Source organism: Papio anubis, chromosome 9 (genome assembly GCF_008728515.1).
Source record: "Papio anubis isolate 15944 chromosome 9, Panubis1.0, whole genome shotgun sequence".
Taxonomy (NCBI): domain Eukaryota; kingdom Metazoa; phylum Chordata; class Mammalia; order Primates; family Cercopithecidae; genus Papio; species Papio anubis.
The window spans coordinates 3,157,769-3,174,315 of NC_044984.1; the positions used below are offsets into that span (position 1 = coordinate 3,157,769).

A 16,547-nucleotide genomic window follows, 5' to 3' on the forward strand; every position below is an offset into this window, starting at 1 on the left:
AAAACCGAGAAAGAGCCCTCCGTCCTGAGTCACGCAGCTCGGCAGGGTTCGTGATTGTTGTAAGGTAAAGAGAGGCCCTTGGAGGAGCAAGGGTCCCCGTAGGTCATCCTCGCACTGGATTCCCGTCATGTGGCCGGCATTTGCTTGGCTGTTTCTGCTGATGAGAACTGCCCCCCGCTGCTGCACAGCTCAGGTTTTCAGCCCTGCCTTCCTGGAGCCATCCTTTGGCCATGCCTCTGCCGCCAGAGCCCGGGAGTGCACGCCTGCCCTGTGGTCCACATGACAACCTGGGAGTATTTGACAACAGAACCCCTCTGTCTCTTCTCCAGTTCCATCAGCTGTTTCTCAGATAACTTCATTTCTAGACCCCACCACCCCTGTGGCCGCCCTTGGACGCATTCTGGCTTGTTTGTTGTTTGTTGTTTCCTGGACTCAGCCTCAGCCCGAGGTGGCTCTGAGGGGTGGAGGGACATCCCCACTGGGGACAGACACAAACTGAGTGTCAGAAGAGTTGTAAGCCTTTCAGGGTGACAGATCTTCACCTTTACAAGCAGGATGGCTTTAGGAAAGGAAGTAGGCAAGCAGGATAGATAGCCTCATTCTAAATTATGGAAAACATAGAATTCCAGCTGAGGCCTGTCCAAATTTCCCCTCCTGTTTTCCAGGCTGTCTTGGGTGGCTACACAGACGGTTCCTCGTCATCCAGGTTTCCCGATGGGTGTTGCAAGGGCGGCCCATTCTGCTGGAAGGGCTTGCGGTGGGAGGATTTCGAGTTTTCCTGCCGTCATTTCCTATCCTGATAGGGCAGAGTCATTGGTACATTTTTTGGACTCTGTTTTATAAGCTGCAGGAGGGAGATTGTGGCGAGTGGATCATTAATAAAAGCACTTCAGCGGACACAGAACAAGGGGAGGGGAGAGGGAACCGTTGGACTATTTGCCTGATTTTCGTATCCTAGGGCCTGTCTCTTCTGTTGGTGGGAGAAATCCAAGTGCATTTAGCAGTCCCTCTGCTGCTGCCCGTGGGGTAAAAACCTTGTCATTTTGTAAAGAGGGGCAGCCTGGAAACCCACAGTGGGCCCAGCTCTGCCCCGGGGCAGGCAGCAGGGAGGGAGCACACACATTCTGGGTATCTCCCACTTCCTCAGGCTGAGTTTTGGAAAGGCCACGCCTAATTCCTTTGTAATCGTGTTCCAGGCTGATTTACATAACTTTATTTTTCTGTGGTTAGTTACTCATTCAGAAATTCCCCTGTCCATCTGTTCTTCTGGGAATCTGAGATGGTGGGAACAGCACATCCCAGGAGAATTCTGGCCTGATTTTTAGGGAGTTGGAGCAGTTGTCCAATCCCTTGAGCAGATCCAGGTCCTGGACCCCTCCAGCGAGAGGAAGCACCTTGGGAGGCAGTGGCTGCTGGTCCTGGGACCTGCAGGACTCTTTGCCTGCCTGGCTGTCGCCCTAGGGCTGGGAGGTGAAGGGAATGGCCTGAAGGTGGAGAAGGCATGTGTGGTAAGAGGCAGTGCAGGGAGGCGGTTAGTGCCCCACGTCAGGTTCCCGTCCTGGGCCTGCCGCTCTCCAGTTATGTGACATGGAAGCTATTTAAGACCCTTTTCTCGCCTGTGAAGTGGGGATTATAAAGGATCTAGTTTACAAGGTTATTCAAATGTGAAGTGAGTTGATATATGAAGCATCTAGAACCCCCCTGGCATATAGAAAATCCTCATCCTCATTTCCACCACTAACAGCTACATTATCACATTTACCTGATTCCCGCACCGCCCCCACCCCCCTGCCTTTTTTTTTTTGGAAATGGAGTCTCGCTCTGTTGCCCAGGCTGGAGTGCAGTGGCGTGATCCCAGCTCATGCAACTTCTGTCTCCTGAGTTCAAGTGATTCTCCTGCCTTAGCCTCCCGAGTAGCTGGGATTACAGGCACCCACCATCATGCCCAGCTAATTTTTGTATTTTTGTAGAGATGGAATTTCATGATGTTGGCCAAGCTGGTCTCGAACCCCTGACCTCAGATGATCCGACCACTTTGGCCTCCCAAGGTGTTGGGATTACAGACATGAGCCACCGGGCCCGGCCAGCCCCCTCCCTGCTCTTTTTTTTAATGGAACAGGGATACTTGTTTTATATTTATTGACAAACATGGGGAAATTTTCCTCTCAGCCCCACTGCACCTGTAGCCTTTGGACTCCTTAGCACGCCCTCCCTGCAGCTGTGCCCAGCGGGTCTCTCCCACTCCCAGCCACGGTGTGAACTGGCCTTGTGCTGACTGCCAGGTAGCAGCAGCCTAATTTCTTTGCCTCAGTTTCATCATCTGTGACCGGTGGAAAACGCCTCCTTTTCTTCCCTCCGGCCCCTCCAGAGATGTGATGAGGGTCAGATGGCTTGCTAAGCCTGGCACGCAGGTTGCAAAGACAGGCAGGACTTTGGTGGACAGTGTGGGAGAGCTGTGGGCTCAGAACCAAGATCACTGTGTCCACAGGGACCCTGGAGTGTGGATGGAGTAGGGTGACAATGGAGCTTAGCACCGCCTTTGGGACACGGTCACAGATGCAGCCCCTTGCTGTACCCCCGACAGCGAAGGTAGGGGGATGTTTAGAAAGCCCACAAATGGGTATTCTCCAAGCTGGTTCCCTGACCCCACACTGGACAAGGTGCTATGCTTTCTGCCCTCAGGATTCTTATAAAGTGGCCAAGGGTGGATAAGATATCAAGAGGAAAGTCTCAGCAGTGTGAATAACCAGCAGTTCCTGCTTTACCTTTTTTTTTTTTTTTTTTTTTTTTTTTTTTTTTTGAGACGGAGTCTGGTTCTGTGTCCCAGGTTGGAGTGCAGTGGCGTGAGCTCACTGCAAGCTCTGCCTCCCGGGTTCCCACTATTCTCCTGACTCAGCCTCCCGAGTAGCTGGGACTACAGGTGCCTGCCATCACGCCCGGCTAATTTTTCTATTTTTTTTTTTTTTTTTTTTGAGATGGAGTCTCGCTCTCTTGCCCAAGCTGGAGTGCAGTGGCGCGATCTCGGCTCACTGCAAGCTCCGCCTCCCGGGTTCACGCCATTCTCCTGCCTCAGCCTCCCGAGTAGCTGGGACTACAGGCGCCCACCACCGCGCCCAGCTCATTTTTTGTATTTTTAGTAGAGACGGGGTTTCACCGTGTTAGCCAGGATGGTCTCGATCTCCTGACCTTGTGATCCGCCCACCTCGGCCTCCCAAAGTGCTGGGATTACAGGCGTGAGCCACCGCGCCGGCCCCTGCTTTACCTTTGATGCATCAGGTGTTGTGCTAGACATCTATTTATAGGTGAGAAAAACAAGGCTCAGTGGGGGGTTCACTGACTCCCCAAGGTCCTCCAGTCTGGATGCCAGAGAAGGGATTTAAACTCAAATCTGGGTCATTCCAAAGTCTGTGTTCTTTCCATGGGGGAAACTTGGGTCTGAGCTTCGACAGGCCTGCTGGGACTCCCAGATCAGCCCCTGCCTTCCAGGAGCTTTGTTGTGAAACGCTGTCGACCATGTGATGTTTGTGTGTGCTTTTTCCTGCAGGAAGCCTTGGCCTTCTCTCCCTCCCCATCCTCTCAGTCCGTCCTGCCCCTGCCCGGAGGGCTGTGTGCTTCACTGGAGGGCCTCTCTGCTGTGAATGCACCCCCGCTCCTCTCTGCTGACCGGATCCTGTGCCCTCCCCTTCTCCCTTCTTTCGGGTCACCTCCTTTGATTTGGGGAGGAGAGTGAGCCATTGGCAGGTGAGAGAAACCTGTGCTGAAAGGTGAGGGTGACGTTGGGCTTTCGCCTCTGTGGGGAGGTGCTGGCTGTTCCCAGGTGAGAATATGGACGGTGGGACAGTGCAGTGCCCTGTCACTCAAAGGGCACGGGCCTGGCTGCCGGCCGCCCCGGAGTCTGGTGTTGCTCCAAGTGGGCTGGCTGTGTGACCATGTGCACGTCACTCCGCGTTCTGGGCCCGGGTGCCTCTCCTTAGCACAAAGGGTTTGTACCAGATGAGCCTTGAGGTCCTTTCAGCCCAACCATTCTACGTTTCAGCTGCCTGGTTGGGAAATTCATTGCCCACTCGTTCCCTCTTCCTTTCCTCTGTTGCCTCTTTAAAATGAAGGTTTACTTTTCAGCTGGTGTTAATTGGAAAGCTTTCATGTATGCTTTGGAACGAGTGGGAGGAATTCCAAGGCCGTAACTCCCGGAGCCCTCAAGTGTGGAAAGTTTTTCAGTAAGAACGAGTTCAAACAGGATCTTGGGGGCCTGGGGACAGGACACAACCTTGGCGTGCTCCTTCACCTCAGGGAACACAGCTCGGCTCTTTGGAACCTGGCTGATTAAACCCAGCAGGACCTGGGTGGCAGAAACCCAGCAGGGGCCAGAGTCCCTCTGTCTGGGGACCCTTGTGCTGCCAGCAGCCACAGTCTTCCCCTGGAGCCTGCTCTCCCTACTCCTGTGCCAGCCCGTCACTCTCTCTTCCCCAGCTGTGCCAGCCCGCACTCTGGCCCTGCCCCAAGTACACGTCATGTCCCTCTGGCATGCCTTCTTTAGCTCAGCCCTTTTCTGTCCCCTCCTCATCTGTCTACCTATCGATGTCCCCCCCTTCCTTTTATGCCTAGTGTTTCCTTTCCACTAGCCCGGGCTGGGCTAGGGCAGGAGGTTGACCTTGGCGCAGGCCTGGGCCAAGGACCACATACAGTGTAAACTGGACTGCGGGACCGGGAGAGCTGGGAGAGCATTGCCACGGATCAGTCAGTCAGTTCATGCTGACCAAGCCCCCATCACCTGCCCGAGGTGAGGCTGAGCTCTGCTGGTGAATCAAAAAGATGTACACACAACACTTCCCTTGGGGGAGATGCCCGTAACGGGGTAGACCAGCCCCCAGGAGGGACCCTTATGGAGTGGTGGGTGATAAACTGCTTCTGTAAGTGAGAGAGGTGGCTTGGGCCTTCAGAACTCAGGTGGGAGTCAGTGGGCCTGGGTCCAGCCTGCCGCTGGCCACCGGCTCCTTTGCGGGTTGTGGCTCAGTCGTAGGACCTGAGTTTCATCTTGTGGAACAAGAAGGTTGGGGTGTGTCTTCCTGAAGTCCCTTCCAACTCTGCCTAGTTAATAGTCACCATTTATCAAGTGCTTTCTGTGTGTCAGGCGGTGTGAAATGCTTGACAGACCTAATCCCATCTCATTCTCCCAAAGCGAGGCTCTTTTATTTGCCCCCATTTTGCAGATCTCAGGCTTAGAGCTAAGGTTGCAATCCAGTGGCCTCTAGGTCTGATCCAGGCCACAGACGCATTTTGTTTGGGCCCAACTGACACACTGGAGAGTTTTTTCAAAATAAGGATGTTGGCTTTTCTTTTCTTTTTTTTCTTTCTTTCTGTCCTCCTGTCTTTGTTTTCTTTCTTTTCTTTTTTCTTTTCTTTCTAGGTTCTTGCTCTGTTGCCCAGGCTACAGTACAGTGGTGTGATCACATCTCACTACAGCCTTGACTTCCCAAACTCAAGTGATCCTCCCACCTCAGCCTCCTGAGTAGCTGGGACTGCAGGCACGTGCCACCATATCTGGCTAATTAAAACTTTTTTTTTTTTTTTGGTAGAGACAAGGCCTCACTATGTTGCCCAGGCTTGTCTCAAACTCCTGAGCTCAAGCGATCCTCCTGCCTTGGCTTCCTAAAGTGCTAGGGTTATAGATATGAGCCACTGCACCTAGCTGATGTTGGCTTTTTAAAGTTGGAAGGTCTAGTTACCCGGAGCCTGTGCTGCCCAGTGGCAACAATTGGCTGGATCTGACTCTCAGGTACCACCTCCATATACGGCTGTGCTTTCCTGACCCCTCAGTCTTGACACAGTGCTGGGACATGCCCTTGTACACAGCTAGCTTCCTGAATTTATGTTTTCCACCTCGTAGGTACCTGAGTTTGCAAACCTTGACTGAAGGCTGTGAAGTTATATATACTGTATCAGTCACATAGCTACTGTTGGGGGCTGTATCAGTCACACAGCTACTGTTAGGGGCTGTATCAGTCACACAGCTACTGTTGGGGGCTGTATTCCAGCTTGAGTCTGTCTGACTTTAAACTGTGAACCATCTTGCTGCTTTTCTGAGTTCTCCCCTCCCCTCCCCTCCTTTCTTCTCTTAAAAATAGATAGAGACTTGCTCTGTCACCCAGGCTGGTGTGCAGTAGCACAGTCATAGCTCACTGCAGCCTTGATCTGCTAGGCTAGCAGCAGATCAAGTCCTGAGTAGCTAGGACTTCAGGCACACACCCCCATGCCTGGTAAATTAAATTTTTTCTGTGTGTGTTGTCCAGGCTGGTCTCAAACTGGTCTCCTCCTGTCTCGGCCTCCTAAAGTGCTGGGATTACAGGCGTGAAACACCGCGCCTGGCCCTGAGTTATTTCTAAATCCTAACAGGGATTTTGGATCTTTTATCTGAGCCTAGGAGACCCAGTTCATGTCCATAGATAAGGAAGTTGGCAAGAACCCCTCTTTTTTTTTTTTTTTTTTGAGACGGAGTCTCGCTCTGTTGCCCAGGCTGGAGTGCAGTGGCCAGATCTCAGCTCACTGCAAGCTCCGCCTCCCGGGTTTACGTCATTCTCCTGCCTCAGCCTCCCGAGTAGCTGGGACTACAGGCGCCCACCACCTCGCCCGGCTAGTTTTTTGTATTTTTTTTAGTAGAGACGGGGTTTCACCGGGTTAGCCAGGATGGTCTCGATCTCCTGACCTCGTGATCCGCCCGCCTCGGCCTCCCAAAGTGCTGGGATTACAGGCTTGAGCCACCGCGCCCGGCCAGAACCCCTCTTAACAGAGAGGTTTGAGTCCCCAGTCTGTCCGCATGTGCTCCTGCAGGGAGGTGGCGCCCACTTTTAGATGTTGCTCATGTTTTAGTCCAGAGAAAAACTGTCCTCTTGCTACACAGTATGTCCTTTCCGAATTAATTAAATGTCGTTGTTTTTTTCTCTACCACTTGTTTTCCTACACCTTGGTTTCTATTTACTGGCAGGTTGAAAGCAGGTGACCCCATCTCCCTGCCCCTGGGAGGGCTGCCAAAATGCCACACAGAGAGCTTGCGTTTTGCCCCAGGCACTTGGAGGCAGGAAACAGGGATGTCTGTTTGGACAGTGGATGCTTCAGGGTTGGTCAAGGGTCCCTGGGGGCCAGGCAGGCAGGATGCTAGGCCTCCCAAACAGGGAGGGGCCCCACAGGGAACCCTGGTGGAGCTTGAGGCTTCCTGCATTTCGTGTTGGTCTGTCCAGCTGTTTCCTCCTGATAGAGTGGCTGGACAATGCCACAGTGACTCAACTCCAGCCTCGTTGACGAACAACAGGAGATTTGTCCAGGGTCAGCTCAGGAGCGCCGTCTGCGTCCCTCACCTGCATCCAAGCTGCCAGTTGGGAGGAACCTGTTGCCCCTTGAACCACTTCCCTGCTTGCTGTTGGTGCCCTCTGTCCCAGTTGGATTGATTCAGGCTGTTTCTTTTTGGTTTCCCCGTAGCTTGTCCTTAACCCTTCTTTGTGCACAGCTGACCTAGAGCTTCTGTGGCTCTGTGCTGACCAGCTGCCCGCCCGCCGTCCCAAGCCTGGCATTGCCAGACCTCCCTAGCCCTTGGCCTGCGGCTCAGTGGGTTTGGCACAGTCCCCAAAGGTTCTGAGTCTCTCTCCAGGCATTTAGGGCCTGGGCAAGCTTCAGATGAGAGAGACAGCTGTATGATTCATTAATCTCCTCCAGTGTGTAGAGGATTAAACAATTTTTTGGTGGGTTTGTTATTATGTATTTTTTTTTTTGGAAAAAACTATTATTTATTGAGTATTTTCTAAGGCTCCCGTTATGGTTACTAAGAGCTTTGCGTGCATTATCTACCTTAATCCTTGCAGGCAGTCTCTGGGAGAGGGATGATTACCCTCATTTTACAGATGAGTCTGAAGGCCAAGAGGCTAGGGAGCTTGCCCATGGCCTCAGATCCTTCCCACTTCGTATCCTGTGACACACGACTCAGGGAGGGATGAGGATGTGCGGAAGAGTTTTAAAAATAGTTTGAGAACTGTTGATGGAAGATGAGAGGTTTAAAAGGAGCTGTGCAGGGAGGAGGCAGAGGTGAGCCGGGCTTGGTCCTTGCACTCCTGGAGTGCTGGAAGCAGGCAGGCCACCAACTGCCTCTGATGTAAGACACAGTGTGGTTGGTGCTAGCAGTGGAGCTGCCAAGGTAGTTTGGAAGCACATTTTCAGCTGGTATATGAGCAACTAGTAGAAGACACTTCAAAACAGAAGTGGGAAATCCCAGGCCCACAGGACAGATTTATCTGTCAGCATGACTTAAACTGTCCATGTAGAAAATACTGAGATGTAGTGCCATTTATGTCGAGAGTTGCAAAAATGAAACATTGCTTAGAATTATTTTTAGTACAATTATTTGGAAGTTGATATCAAGGGCCTTAGAAACATTCATTCATAATTCTGTTCTTTGGAGTTTATACTAAAGAAGTTATATGTATATTTTTTCATTGCAGCACTATTTATAGTAGCTAAAAACTGGAAGCATACTCAATGTCTAACAATAGAAAATTAGTTACATAAATTTTGATACATTCTTTTTTTTTTTTTTTTTTGGACAGAGTTTCACTCTTGTTGCCCAGGCTGGAGTGCAATGGCATGGTCTCCTGGGTTCAAGCAATTCTCCTGCCTCAGCCTCCCCAGCAGCTGGGATTACAGGCTTGCACCACCAACACACCTGGCTAATTTTGGATTTTTAGTAGAGACAGGGTTTCTCTATGTTGGTCAGGCTTGTCTCGAACTCCCAGCCTCAGGTGATCTGCCTGCCTTGGTCTCCCAAAGTGCTGGGATTACAGGTGTGAGCCACTGCGACTGGCCTGATGGGCCACTGTATGGGCTTTTAAAAATTATGTCTTCAAAAGTTATGTATAATGACTCAAAATAGGCCAGGTGTGGTGGCTCACATTTGTAATCCCAGCATTTTGGGAGGCTGAGGCAGGAGGATCGCTTGAGCCTAGGAGTTCGAGATAAGCCTGGGCAACATAGTGAGACCCCTGTCTCTACAAAAAAAATTTTAATAAATTAGTCAGGTATAGGGGTGTGCGTCTGTGGTTCCAGCTATTTGGGAGGTTGAGGTGGGAGGATTACTTAAGCCTGGGAGGTGGAGGCTGCAGTGAGCTATGATCGTGCCATTGCGCGTTAGCCTGGGTGACAGAGTGAGACCCTGTCTCTGAAAAAACAAAACAAGATAATGTTAATGAAAAAATGTCAAGCAAATATTGTAAGATATAAAACTACAAATCCTAATTTTTTTAAAAAAGAAGAAAGATTAGAGGAAAGACACCAAAAATGCTAATGGTAGTTAGTGATTATAAGTGATTTCTTTTTATGTTATGTGCTTGCTAACATTTCTGTCGTGAACGACAACAAAAACAGCAGAAGTGCTTTGGTGTCTCAGAGGGTTGCAGGGGGTTCTGCTGTGTGCTCAGCACAGCACCTTTCACTGGAAAACAGGCTCCAGCACTTTCCAGAACAGGGCTTTAAATGTGCTTGGGAGATGGTGCCTCTGCATTGGAGTTCCTTCTTCCTCTCCTCTAACACATTCTTACCCCTGCAGTTTTCTCCCTTAATTGGATGTAAATTTACAACTAAAGAATGACTTTAAAAAATATGTATTGTTTGGCCGGGCGCAGTGGCTCAAGCCTGTAATCCCAGCACTTTGGGAGGCCGAGACGGGCGGATCACGAGGTCAGGAGATCGAGACCATCCTGGCTAACACCGTGAAACCCCGTCTCTACTAAAAATACAAAAAACTAGCCGGGCGAGGTGGCGGGCGCCTGTAGTCCCAGCTACTTGGGAGGCTGAGGCAGGGGAATGGCGTGAACCCGGGAGGCGGAGCTTGCAGTGAGCTGAGATCTGGCCACTGCACTCCAGCCCAGGCGACAGAGCAAGACTCCGTCTCAAAAAAAAATATGTATTGTTTCCGCTGGCTGTTTTTCCGAATACTGTGGCGAGAGAGACAGTTCGTATTTTTCACTCTATAAGAAGACCCTAATTTAAGTTTCTTTCTTCTCATGCATTTTCATTGATTTTTTTTTTCTCTGTGGTTCAGATGATCTTTGTCAGATAGAAGAATTTGCTACTCCTGCCTTAAATGGCCTTTGAAAGCCCAATTTAAAATAATACCTTGTTGTTGTGGCCTGCTGGGCGACACCAGGGCAGCCTGGTTTCACCACAGAGGAATGGGAAAGAGGGAAGCTCGCTGTTTTAACACAGTTCTGTGGCCGACAATACATTTGAAACTGACCCTCAAGCGAGCCCAGAGAATGCTTGTGATCATAACCCAAGAACAGCCTTTTTGTTTGTGTTTCATGGATTATGAACCAGGACTCAGCACATCGCCAGGCATTTAAGGGCTCGAAACCTGTTGTTTGGATGAATACTGGCCTTTGTGGCAATATTCCCTCCCAGCAGTGGAGACTTCTGTTGCGTTTGTTGTATTCAAGTGTCTAGCGAAAATGCTCTCCTATGGTGGTTGAGAAAATAAGTTTTGGATGAGAGATCCAGATCCTGGCTGACTAGGGTAGCGACTGCAAATGCTTCTCTTGACCTTTGGCAGGTTCACTTTCCTCCTCTGTCAAATGCATATAATCGCTAAGACCTCACAGGGATGTCGTGAGGATTAAAGGAGAGGACTTATAAAATGCTTAATAAGGGATCAATAACTGTACAGTCATGCATTGCTTCACGACTGGGATGTGTTCTGAGAAATGCACTGTTAGGTGATTTTGTTGCTGCGTGAATATCAGAGTGCACTTACACAAAGCTACATGTGCAGATGGTATGGCCTACTACACGTACTAGGGCAGAGCCTTTAGCTCCTAGGCTCCAAATCTGTACAGCATGCTTCTGTGCTGAATACTGCAGGCAATTCTAACGCAATGGTATTTGTGTGTCTATACGCCGGAGCTGCCAGAGTAATTTGGATATGTGTATCTTTACTGTATCTTTGCTATGTGTACACTAAAAATACAGTATAAAAGATTTAAAATGGTACCCCTGTATTAGGCTGTTCTTGCACTGCTATAAAGAAATACCTGAATGTTTGGGCTTGAAGTTACATTAAAGTGAAGTTATTTGAAAGAAAACCTCATCATTTCTAAGGATGACTTAATTACTGTGCCTTTTCCTTTCTTTTTACACATCCTTCTGTCCCTTACGGCAAAATTTTCAGCATTAAAAAAAACATTAGGCCGGGCGCGGTGGCTCAAGCCTGTAATCCCAGCACTTTGGGAGGCCGAGATGGGCGGATCACGAGGTCAGGAGTTCGAGACCATCCTGGCTAACATGGTGAAACCCCGTCTCTACTAAAAAATACAAAAAAAAAAAAAAAAAAACTAGCCAGGCGAGGTGGTGGGCGCCTGTAGTCCCAGCTACTCGGGAGGCTGAGGCAGGAGAATGGCGTAAAAACCCGGGAGGCGGAGCTTGCAATGAGCTGAGATCCGGCCACTGCACTCCAGCCTGGGCGACACAGCGAGACTCTGTCTCAAAAAACAAAACAAAACAAAAAAAAACATTAAAAAAAAAAAAGAAATTCCCGAGACTGGGTAATTTATAAGGAAAGAGATTTGGGCCAGGCGTGATGGCTCACACCTGTAATCCCAACACTTTAGGAGGCGGAGGCAGGAGGATCCCTTGAGTCCAGGAATTTGAGACTAGCCTGGGCAACATAGTGAGTCCGTGTTTCTACAAAAACTACAAAAATTAGCTGGGCATGGTGGGAGGCTGAAGTGTGAGGATTGCTTAAGCATAGGAGGTCGAGGCTGCAATGAGCTGTGATTGCACCACTGCACTCCGGCTTGGGCAACTGAGTGAGACCCTATCTCAAACAAACAAACAAAAACAACAACAAAAAAGATGTAATTGACTCATGGTTCTGCAGGCGATACAGGAAGCATAAAAAATTCATGGGATCTTGCTGTGTTGCCTAGGCTGGACTCGAATTCCTGGATCAAGTGATCCTTCTACCTTTGCCTCCCAAGTAACTGGGAGTACAGGTTTGGTAGCGTGTCCAGCTTGTGCTAGACTACACTAAATTTATAAATTTATATAAATATTTTTTTTGGCCAGGTGCAGAGGCTCACGACTATAATCCCAGCACTTTGGGAGGCTGAGGCGGGAGGATCACTTGAGCCCAGGAGTTGGAGACCAGCCTGAGCAACATAGTGAGACCTCTGCATCTTGTCCCGCTGGAAGGTCTTCAGGGGCAGGAAGACACGGAGCTGTCTCCTGTGACAACAGTGCCTCTGGATACCTTGTAAAGGACCTGCTTGAGGCTGTTTTACTTAACTTTAAAGAAAATTAATTAAAGGAGTATACTCCAAAATAATGGTAAAAGTATAGCATAGCAAATACATAAACCAGTAACATCGTTGTTTATTATTCTTAAGTATTATGTACTGTCCATAATTGTATGTGCTGTGCTAGACATATTTTTAAAAAATTCATGGGGTCTTGCTATGTTGCCCAGGTGAGACTCAAACTCCTGGGCTCAAGTCATCCTTCCATCTCCGCCTTCCTATTAGCTGGGACTACAGGCTTGGTGTCATGCTCACCTTGTGGTAGACTTTGTTACATGACTGGCAGTGCAGTGGGCTTGTTTATATCAGTATCACCGCAAACACATGAGGAATGTGTGCTGCTGGATTATGACACCTATGATGTCACTAGGCGATAGGAATTTTTCAGCTCCATTGTAATCCTAGGGGACCATTGTCATATGTGTGGTCCGTCATTGGCTGGAACATTGTTATGTGGTGCATGACAGTACTACTGATATTACAATAGTGTTATTTTTGGCAGACAGGTCTTTCCCATTCTTGTCTGTGTTCTCGAGTTGTTTGGGGTGGCAGACTGAGCCAGGGATGTGGTTCAGTGTCCATTATCTCATAGATCCAGGCCCTGACCACTTTTTCTCCAGTTCCACCTGTAGGATCCCCCCCTTTCGGGCCTGCCAACACAAAATGGCTAATCTCACCTACTTTCTTGGATATTCAAACTCAGTGGGAAGTGAACTTTCAAAACACAGAAGACCTGATTTCAGAGTGTCTTCAAGGGGCCCTTAAACACAAGAGGAGGCTGGGCGTGGTGGTGCAGCTGTAGTCCCAGCTACCCAGGAGGCCAAGGCAGGAGGATTGCTTGAGCCCAGAAGTTCAAGACCAGCCTGGGCAACATAGTGAGACCCTGTCTCAACCTCTGCCGCCACAAAAAACCCACAAAAGGCTGAATTACCTATAGCCTCCCAAGAAATAACTTCCCGGCTTTATGATGAGTCAGGCACCCCTACACTCTGCACAAGGCTGCCTGGGTAACCACTCTGTTCCTCACTAAAAGCAAAGACTAAACACTTTGAGATTCAGCACATGATCACATCACTATCACTATATTTTGGAATTTTTTATTGTGAAATATACACAACATAAAATTTACCATTTCAACCATTTTTAGCTGACATCAACTACATGTACATTATTGTGCAATCATCACACTAACCATTTTCAGAACTTTTTCATCATCCCACACTGAAACTCTGTACTCATTAAACAATAACTTCCCATTCTCCCCTACTTCCAGCCCCTGGTTACCGCCATTCATTTTCTGGCTATGAATTTGGTTATTCCAGGTACTTCATATATGTGGAAGCTGGCAATATCTAACCTTTTATGACTGACTTACTTCACTTAGCATCGTGTCCTCAAGGTTCATCCATGCCGTAGCCTGTGTCAGAATTTCCTCTCTTATTATGGCTGGGTAATATTCCATGGTGTGTATGTACCACATTTTGTGTGCCCTTTTACCCAGTGATGGACATTTGGGTTGTTTTCACCTTTTGGCTATTGTGCAGCATCATATTTTAAAATAAAGTGCCCACTCCTCCTCTGCAGTCACTCCGGTGGCTCCCCAGTGCCTGCACACCCACCCACAGGACTTGGCATAATCCACATGGACGCACATGTTTAGTGATGTGACTTGTGTTTTCCGAGGTAGTTTTTCTTTGCTTTGGATCCGCCTGTCCATCCCCTTTATGAAGCTGTAAATGCTCAGAGGCTAGGAGCTGAGATTAATAATTCCTTCTACTACCTCCTGAGCGTCTGTTTCAGGAAGTGGTAAAGGATGTTGGTTAGGAGTGTGGGTTGTGAGGTCAGACCACATGGGTTTCCATCCTAATTCCACCACACACAAGCTCGTCATCACATGTGTCCCTTAACTCTCTGGCACTCAGTTCGTCCACTTATGAAACGGTGATGGTGGTGGCAACTACCTTGTAGGGCTGTTAGGAAAATTAAATGAGATAATCCATGTGTAGGACTTGGCCTAGTGTCTGATACGTTGTAAGCCCTTCCTTGTTAGCTTAAGCCAAAAAAATTAAGATCTCAGCTTCCTTTCAGCATTTGCCTTTTTCATCTTCCTAATTCCCTCGCTGGGCAGCTGAAGGGTAGGATGAATGGCTCCTGTCGTGCGGAGTGGCGTCCCTAGGGCCAGCTCTCCCTCAGGGAAGCAGTGACGGGAGCCTGGCAGAGGTAGAGCCCTGTTTATTGTTCATCTGTGACCACCCCCTCCACACCCTCTGCCCATTCGGATGTGGGGTGTACTTGGAGGTGCCCAGGCCCCTGGGTCGTCTGTAATCCCTCCCTGCAGTCTCTTTCCTGCGTGGATCTCCGATGTGTGGGACGAACTTGGCAACTTGGGAAGGTCTCTGGGCGGCTGTACCGCCTCTTTGGCCCTCACCAGGATAGTGCTGTTGGGCCGGCCAGGGGGTCGCTTCCCTGCTGCTTCCGCTTCCCCCGGTGGCCAGCCCTGCCCCGCCACCCTGGGAAACCTGAGCCCTCTTGCCGTCAGAGCCAGCGCACTGGCAGGATCTGGCTGGGCGTTTGGCAGCCGCTTGAAGCAGCCTGTGGTTTCGCCCTAAAGCTGATCGAGCTGGTGAAGACAGAAGTTCACCATTTTTTTCCCCTCTATATAACAACACTTTCCCAAATATTTACTTGATCCTCTCATGTTTCCTTCTTTGCATCAGCTTTGAGCTTCCGCTTGCTGGCCACAGCGAGGCAGGAAGAGGTTTGCCGCTGCTTGGGGCTGATTTTCCGCTCTGGAAAGGCGTCTCCAGGTGTGATGGACAGCAGAGGGCGGGAGCTGGGCAGGTGGTGTCTGGAGGCAACACCCCAAACTCAGGTGACTGCATCCAGGTGATACGGCTTCTCGGGACTGGCCCGGGGTTCCGAGCTCCGTGACCTCGGGCAAGCTCCTGAACCTCTTTCGGCTTCTGCTTCCTCACCAGTGAGATGGGGATAATCATAGTACCGGCCCACAGCGATGTGCAGAGTCAGGGAGATAACCTACACAGAACGCTCAGCAGAGTGTCTGGCACACATGAGCATGCTCTAAAAATGTGAGTTACTTCTATTTTTATAGGCAAACTTTATTTTTGCTGTTCCCAGCCTTCTGTTTCTTTGCACATTTTCTTTTTTTGTGACAATGATTCCTTTAGGATCCCTGTGCCCTTGGATCACACTCCTTTCTTGCCTAGCAGAGCCCGCTCTCGGGAAGGGGTCTTACGTTGCAGCCGCGTCGGCTTTCAAGGGCAGAACCTTCAAGGTCGTCGGGGCCGGTGCCCGTGCGGTATTTGTTTTTGCTGAGTGGCTCTTTGCTGTGCTGCGCCTCCTCGCCTCCTTTGACGGGGTGCACACACTCTACCTGCTGAGATAGTCTCCTCCATCTTTGTCATTTTCTCTGCTTTTGGGAAAAAGAAATGAAACTGGATGTTTATGGAGCCCTTTACGTGCCAGGAGCTGCTGAGCACAGTCATCTCATTTCATTGTCCCAGCAGTCCTTTGAGGTTGGTGGTATAATTGCAGTTTTTACAGAGGCTGAAACTGAGGCACTGCATGGCTGAGTAAATAGCCAGAGGTCACATGCAAGCGAGCGACGGTGGGACTTGGTTGAGCCTGGACTTTCCGAAGCTGCAGCCCACGTTCTCTGCACCAGTGGTAGTGTATGGCAGCAGCCAATTGCACAGGTGCTCACATTGGGATCTCAGCCCCTGCACTTACTGGATGCCTGTGGACCAGTTACCTACCTTCTCCCAGCCTCATTTTCTTCACCCAAAACTGGGGATAACAGTCACTACCTCCTAGGGCTGTTGTGGGTATGAAGTGAGAAAATCCTCTCATGATGAAAGCTTCTGGCCTGACCGTGGCAGGTGTGCAGGGAATGCTGGCTGCAATGTGTGCTGTGATGCTGGAGCTTGGCTTCTGGGAGATTCCATACTCTGGGAACTTGCAAGACAGGTCCTGTCCTCAGACCCCTATTGGATAGGCCCTCAGGTATTTGTTATCAGGTATTGTGTCCTTCCCAAGGTCCTCTCAATTTTTTAAAAGCATTTTTTTTCTTGTGGCAAAATACATACAAAATGTATCATAACCATTTTAAAGTGTGTGATTCAGTGGCATTTAGTACGTTCACCGTGTTTGTAAAACCATCACCACTACTTGCTTCCGTGGCTTCTTCATCACCCTAAA

At 49.5% G+C, this 16,547-nt stretch overlaps 1 protein-coding gene across 2 annotated transcripts in view; it reads left to right on the top strand.

Moving 5' to 3' along the window:
• Positions 1–16,547, top strand: part of TSPAN9 (tetraspanin 9) — a 206,675-nt gene that overhangs the window by 34,709 nt on the left and 155,419 nt on the right. The window contains exon 1 of one of the 2 annotated variants that reach the window (XM_009217726.4): positions 3,215–3,741. The exons of the other annotated variant lie outside the window; for it this stretch is intronic. The gene's annotated coding sequence lies outside the window, so the exon portion shown is untranslated. Of the gene's footprint in view, positions 1–3,214; positions 3,742–16,547 lie in introns of those variants that run through there. 2 annotated transcript variants of the gene reach the window in all.